The sequence below is a fragment of the Lactuca saligna genome, chromosome 2 (genome assembly GCF_052625555.1).
Source record: "Lactuca saligna cultivar CGN05327 chromosome 2, ASM5262555v1, whole genome shotgun sequence".
Lineage (NCBI taxonomy): Eukaryota > Viridiplantae > Streptophyta > Magnoliopsida > Asterales > Asteraceae > Lactuca > Lactuca saligna.
Genome location: NC_136418.1, coordinates 150,189,164 through 150,196,849, shown reverse-complemented (window position 1 = coordinate 150,196,849; position 7,686 = coordinate 150,189,164). Strand labels below are relative to the sequence as shown.

The following is a 7,686-nucleotide window of genomic DNA, read 5'->3' as shown; positions in this document are numbered from 1 at the left end:
TTAAAAGCTAAAAAGATAATAATTAGTATACAATTCACTAGTTTTTTTGGTGTGTTTTGCAAAACTAGCTAGTAGCCGGTATTCGGTATTTAGTAGCTAAAAATTGTATCTTTTATTTGTGTATAAATGTTCGGCTAGCTTCCTAAAAGATTTTTAAAATGTAAAATTACTTTAAGGGCATGTTTGGCAAACTAGTTGGAAGCCGATAGATGAAAGTTGGTAGCTAGAATCTTGAACTTTTATTTATGCATAAGTGTTTAGAAAAATAGTTGTTAGCTTTTAGAAAAATAGTTGTTAGCTTTTAAATAGTTGCAGAGATTGTCAAATGGAGCATTGCAAAACTCCAACCCATTGTCAGTCCTCAGAGTATTGACCTGTTTTCCAGTCCTTTTCTCAACCATGGTCTTCCACTCCTTGAACTTCTGAAACACATCATATTTGGTCTTCAGAAACTACAACCAAACCTTCCTTGAATAATCATCAATGAACATCACTAAGTATGAGCATCCTCTTTGAGACTTCACTAGTACAAGGCCCCACATACTCCATGATTTCATTGTTTGTGTGTTGACCGGTACCGAACTTCACTTTGCGATGATTTCCTTTAACGCAAGCTTCACAAAACATTATCTTTCTGGTAGCCTCTCCACAAAGTAGTCTTTGTTTACTTAGAACTGACACGCCCTTCTAACTTATGTGCCCTAACCTACGATGCCACACCTCTATCTTGTCACCACCTTCATTCAAGGACTAGGAGATAACCATTGTTCCCATAACCATACTGCTTTCTAGGATATATATATCCCTCCATGATTCATATTCCCTTTCATTATAACCACAGAGCCTTTGTTCACTTTGACCCAGTCACCTTCACCAGCGTACCTCATCCCATTCTTAGCCAATATGCCAAGAGAAATTAAATTCCTCTGAAGTTCTGGAACATACCAACAATCTAACATCCTGACCATGTCATCATGCATCTTGATCTACACCATGCCACTACCTTTGATATTGTTCACCCAATCATCACCTATCTTGACTGTGTCATCCCACTCTTTGAAGGAGTCGAACCAGTCACAATTATACATCAAGTGATAAGATGCTCCAGAATCCAAGACCCAAGCATCAACAGGACTTGATGTACATACGATCAGTACATCACCATCTTCCCTTTCATCAGAACTTTCCTAAACTACAGCAGCAGTGTTATTGTTGTTTGATTCACTCTTAGACTTCCCATTCTTCAGCTGTGGACAATTTCGCTTGAAGTGCCCCTTCCCCTTACGGTTATAACACTTGGAATTCGATGAACCTTTAGACTTCGATTTAGAACGTGATCTCCCTCTGTTCCCCCCTTTCCTCTCTTATGTCCTTCCTTTCCCTGCAAACAAACTGGAACTAGACATCTCCTCTCTAACTAAAACTTTTCTTTTTAGTTCCTTGGACTTCACATCATTCACGATGATCATTGTCCTACCATAGAGCATGGTATCAATGAAATTCTCATATGAGTTAAGAAGAGAACAAAAGAGAATGAGCACCTGATCTTCATCTTCAATCTTCACATCAACCCCTTGTAGATCCAAGATGATGTGATTGAAGATATCCAAATGATCTTTCACTTAGGTACTTTCAGACATTCTGAGAGTGTACAACCTTTGCTTCTGATACAACATGTTAGTTAGTGGGTTGTTCTGGTACTTGTCATAAAGTTTATCCAAGAGCCCAGAAGCAATTATTTGATCTAGGACCTCCCTCAGTACTTCATCTGTCAAGCTCAATAGAATGACACTATGTTCCTTTATTAGAATGTCCACCTTCTTCTCATCTGTTATGTTCTTTGGAAGTTTTACCTCTCCTTCCAGTGCTGTTGCACACCATTGAATTTCTCTAAATCAAACTTGTGAGTAGACATTTTCAATCACGGGAATACAAACTGCAGCTCCGATACCACTTGTTAGGAAGTAAAGCGGATAACTAGCAAAACTATAAGAACACAAGAAATAGTATTTACGTGGTTCGAACAGGGTGACCTGCATCCACTGGCAAGAGGGGAGTATTTTTTTAATTCAAAGCTCTCAAACAAATGTTACAAGTACAAGTACATAGAGATTCTCCTATCACTCAGGAATTCAAGATACAAAATGACCTAGCATGCATCCCTATTTATACTTGAGAGATCAGACCTAAAACCATAATGGGCCAAGTTCATTGGCCCATATGCCCATGATTAAAGGAAACCAATCATATTCTGCCATGCAGCATCTTCTAGAACATTCTAGAGCATCAAAGTGGACTTCATAGCATACTTGGATCATCAATGACCAAGATGGTCCAATTTGCACCATGATGGTGCAACAAGCTTCAAGTTTGGCACAAGAACATGAAGATTCACCTTGGTGCAATAGGAACATACATGGCACAACAAGGCCATGTATAACACAAGAGCATACTCTATGGCTCAACAGGAGTACCCATGATGCAAGAGGAATCCTCATGATGCAAGAGGGAGCATGAAACATCCCGAACTCACAGTCTGAAAATTTCATTTTTAATTATTAAATAATCATAACTTTCCGACTCATTTCATAACAAAACATAATTCATAGTATCAAATAGGGTTTCTCGTCAAAACTCATATCAACATATATCAATCATAAATCGTGTATCTCAAGAATATCATAACATCTGTCATATATATATATATATATATATATATATATATATATATATATATATATATATATATATATCAGAGTATAAAACATCTCAGCCTGAATAAATGGTGTGTGCACTGTAATCATCCTGAGCTCCTCTTTTGAAAACCGAAGTACCTGAAACCAAAACTGAAAACCGTAAGCACAAAGCTTAGTGAGTCTCCCCAAACTACCACATACCATACACATAAACATGCCACTGAGAGATGCGGGCCCCGCCCACACTCTAGGAGATACGGGCCCCTCCCACACTCCGTTGACTATGAGATACGGGCACCGCCCACACTCCGCTGACTAGGAGATGCTGTCCCTGCCCACACTCCGCTGACTAGGAGATACGGGCCCCGCCCACACTCCGCTAATCATGAGATACGGGCCCCACCGATACTCACATACATAAACAGAACATACAAGCATCACACAGACAACAAATACACAATCTACCAACATAGAAATAACCATACTCAGTTAATGATGAGATACAGCTCTCGCCCACACTCGAATAATAATGAGATACGGGCCCCGCTCACACTCTCATACATAACAAACAAACAAGTATCATACAGACAACAAGTATAGCAATCCAACAATCTATCTGATATCTGTACTCTAGTAATAATGAGATACAGGCCCCGCCTACACTCAGCTACTAACATATCTCATATACGGGCCGACCTTGGTGCCTTAGACCCATTCCTACTGGAAGAGGACTCACCTCGCATTGCTGAAGTATCGCGAACAATCCCAGGCTGCTGGATGATAGATCATCAAGCTGTCAAGATCCAAATAAACCCAATTAATAATTGGATCCCAAATACATATCCATAAGTCCTTGCTTGGGTAAAAGACTACTTTACCCCTAAATTAGTTTGATTCAAGCCCAAGGCCCAATAGTCTGATAATCAACCAAAGCCCAATTATGGCCCCATTTTCTAAATTGGGCCCAAATCCCTCACATGGTCTTACTTTAAAGGTCCAACCATTTATTTTGATCCAAACACTTGGCAATCCAATAGTCTAATACCTCATAATCTTCAATGCCCAAATATGACCTATCTATGGCCTAATTTTCCCAATTGGGCCCAACCTTGTCCAATGGGCCTTATCCTAAAGCCCAGTCGAATACTCTAGTCCATATTTTTGTTCTTGGATGACCCATCAAGAGCCCAATCACTAAGACCCAATAGAAAGGCCCAACTCAAGACCCACCCAAAATTAGGGTTTTCACATGAAATGACAATTAGGGTTAAATGTTCTTACTTAACCCATTAAGTCCATCAATCTACTAGGTTAATCATACATTGTAATTGGGCATAATTCAAATTTCAATTCCAATGGCCCATAACGTGGGTCCCGATAGGTCCAAACCCACAAACCCAAAATTAGGGTTTTCTAACCCAATCACGAGCAAGCCCAGTCCAATATTAAGCAATTGGGCCAATTAGGGTTTTATTATGTCATGCACCACCCACTGCCACCTCGGGCAGTGGTGGTCGACGGCGGCAGCCACCACCTTACGATGGTGGTGGTAGTTTCCTTGACTTTTCTCCGGCCAAAACACCAAATCAACAACCCAAACATAAAGGAAACATTCTCACACACTCCAACGGCCCGCATACGGCCACCCTCGCGATGGCAAGTGGTAGCAAGTGGTGATAGCCACTACCTCACGGTGGTGATGGTTGCTTTTCTGGCCAAAATCACACACCTGAACATCACAAATATAGCAACCATATGAATACTCGAATGCACACCCATGTAGCCACTGCATAGGCGGCGGGTGTCGCCGGAAAATACGAAACAGTGGCCCCACGACCACCGGTGACGAAAACAACATCGCACCCACAAAAAAACAACAAGAGATAAGAGAATATGGATTTAGGTGGATTTACCGATTGTTTCTGGTGGTTCACGGCCCATTCACGACGAACAGACGAGTTTCTCCGATCCTCGGCAGTTCTTCGGTTGCCCTCCAGCATCTCCGGCAGCCAGCATCGCGATGGCGACGTTCGCTTGGCACTGTAGTAGCGATGACGGGTCTTGGTGCTTCTCACGGTGGCGTACGACTCGCACAAAGACGGCACAATGGGTTCTTCCCGGTCTTCAGCGGAACTCTTGGTGGCTCACGTTGTTGTCGACAGCAAGTCGTGTGGTGGCGTTTCCATGGCGTGGCAGCAGGCGGCGGCCTCATTTGATCGGAGATGCGAGAGTAAGAGGGGTAGGGCTGGTAGTTTTGCAACTTAGGGTTCGTTGTTTCATTCAAACGAGAGGGATAAGAGATATAGGTATATCCTGTGTCTCATTCCAAACATTTAAGCAATTTTACAACTTCAACCTTCCTCACAAGATTTGTTTTTCAATTGAAATCCAAAAGTTACCCAACAACCCTCCACTTGTGAATTATTTGCAAAACTAATCCAAAAATTATCTTTTAACCCTTGCTTCCATAATTCCTTTCATAATAAGTCCCGAAGTTACCAATTATCCCCCTAAGCCTTCAAATCTTTTCAATTTAAGTCCATTAATTACCAAACGCACCCTGACTTCCAAAATCCTTTTCAAATTAAATCTAGAACTTGCCCTTCTAGCCCCTAACTTCTAAAATTGTAACAATTAATCCTCGAGACCAACACCCCGCTATATAATTATTTATTTGTTTATTTATTTATTAAATAAACGGGGTGTTACAGAGCATAATGGCGCAAGAAGGAATGTCCTTGGCACAACAACGTCCTTCTTGGCCCATCCCTTCAACATATGGCGCAAGAGGAATCCTCATGGCGCAAGAGGAGCATAATGGTGCAAGAAGGAATACCCTTGGCGCAGCAACATCCTTCTTGGCATATCCCTTCAACATATGGCACAAGAAGGAATTCCCTTGTTGCTCCATATCACTCCTAAGTGCTCCAAACCTCTTCTAGGTGCTCCAAACCCTCTTCTGTACGATCTGTTGCTTTGGCACATGATCTACTTTTATGGTTTTATCAAACGCTAAACGTAAACAAGCTCAAAAAAATAAGTTGGTTTATACATGCCAAAAGAAAGCCTTAGTTGTTGGTGAGTAACTTCCAGGTTGTTACAACTATTAGTTTGTTAGGCAAAATATAGTAGTGGACCGGTGGTTGTATAAAGCTTAACATCTTATGTGGCAACCCCATGTCATACGACATATTTGGCTGAGACCTCGATGCACCATTTTGGTGCCATGAACAGCACATTCATGTTGTTTTCCTCTCCCTTTTTTCCTTCTTTTATTCCCTATCTTCCCCCTCCTTATCTCTATCTCTCTATTCGTGTCATCATCACAATCACTCCTTGTACAATGGCACCAATGGTAAATCCTAGGTGGAGCAACGACATGTGGATGCCTTCGATACCATTTCGTTTAGCCTTATAATTAGTTCTACTAGTACTACAAATTTGTAACTTCGAGAAATTCTGTAAAAATGAAGTTTTTATCAAGTAGTTCTGATACAAAAAAAATCTACTCCTAATCAACCTCTTTTCTTGGATCTTAATTAATCTGATTTCAATTCTAACACACTACTAGAATTGGATGTCGTTTAAAAGTGATATTGTATTTGGTAGTTTAAAAGTGATATTGTATTTGGTAGCAATCACATAATGTAGCAATTATTGGTGTTAGTTTCATGAATAATCTAAATAAAATCACATGAAATATTTTAGAATAATTTGCCTAATTACATTTATTAGCAGCATATGATAGAATTGCCTCAATCCTACCAAATGGTGGTAAAAAACTTGCACACTAATAATAAGTAGCTCAAATATTACGACTCATATAAAAAGTGATTTGAACCAATAATTTTTATGGTAAAACATTTTATGCTAATTTCATGGTCCGAGTCATTAGACCCATGAATTCATCAACGTCAATCATCCCATCGCCGTCCGCATCCACCCCTTTCACCATTTTCCGGCAACCTTCTAAGCTACACCTCTCTCCTAGCTGCCTCAGCACCTGTAACAGCTCCTCCGCCGTTATTTTACCGTTTCCGTCCAGATCAAACACCTTAAACGCACTCTTGATATCCCCCGTTTTGACCCCACCGTCGGACTTCTGCGCCTCCATAAACTCGTCAAAGTCAACAAACCCGTCGCCGTCGGTGTCTATGGCTTGAAACGCCTTGGTCACCTCCGATTTAGCGTTCTTGCCACCAAGTGCGCCGACGGCTGAACTGTACTCCTCCTTGGAAATCTTGCCGTCGTTGTTCTTGTCAAATTTATTGAACACCCGTCTCATCTCGCCGGCGTTTGGCTGGAAAACTGCCGGCGAACTGGATTTTGATGGCTGGAGTGGTTGTTTTGACGACGGTGGTGGTGGGGTTTTAGGAGATGATGATTTTCTTGAAACACCATATTTGAAATTGAAGAAACTCTTGCTTGACATTTTTTGAATTGCAGGTTTTGATTTGATAAAATGAAGTATGGTTTGCTCTCCTTTTATACATCACTATGGACACAGTTTATTTATAAATTAAATTATAATCATACGAATCTTAAAAAGTATTATTGTTTTATAAACTTGAACAATTTATTTGACTTGAAAACTTATATTCCGATTGGAACAAAATTGTTCAAGAATTTACAAGAATTTTATCCTTTGGTACACTTTTTTTCTTTCAAAAGTTAAAATCATATTACAGATATTAACCTCACATATGATCCACATACAGTGAATATTTCCTTTTGTAAACACATAAATTATGGTACATATTAATATTCCAATAAGTCGGCAAAAAGGAAGAATATTGCGTAAATTACACTAATGGTCCCTATGGTTTGAAGCAATTCATATGTTTGGTTCGTAACTTATTTTTTTAATTTGAACGGTCCCTACTATATATTTTTGTTGCACGCTTGGTCTCTATAGACATAAAAAAACTATTTTACCATTTATGATATATTTTATTTTGTTATTTCTTTTTTTATTACCTCGACAATTTAT

The 7,686-nt window shown here is 39.9% G+C and overlaps 1 pseudogene; it reads right to left on the bottom strand.

The window, feature by feature from the left end:
* Positions 1 to 6,372: 6,372 nt before the first annotated feature.
* LOC145032058 (calmodulin-like protein 30 pseudogene) lies at positions 6,373 to 7,174 on the bottom strand (annotated as a pseudogene).
* Between the last annotated feature and the right edge of the window lie 512 nt (positions 7,175 to 7,686).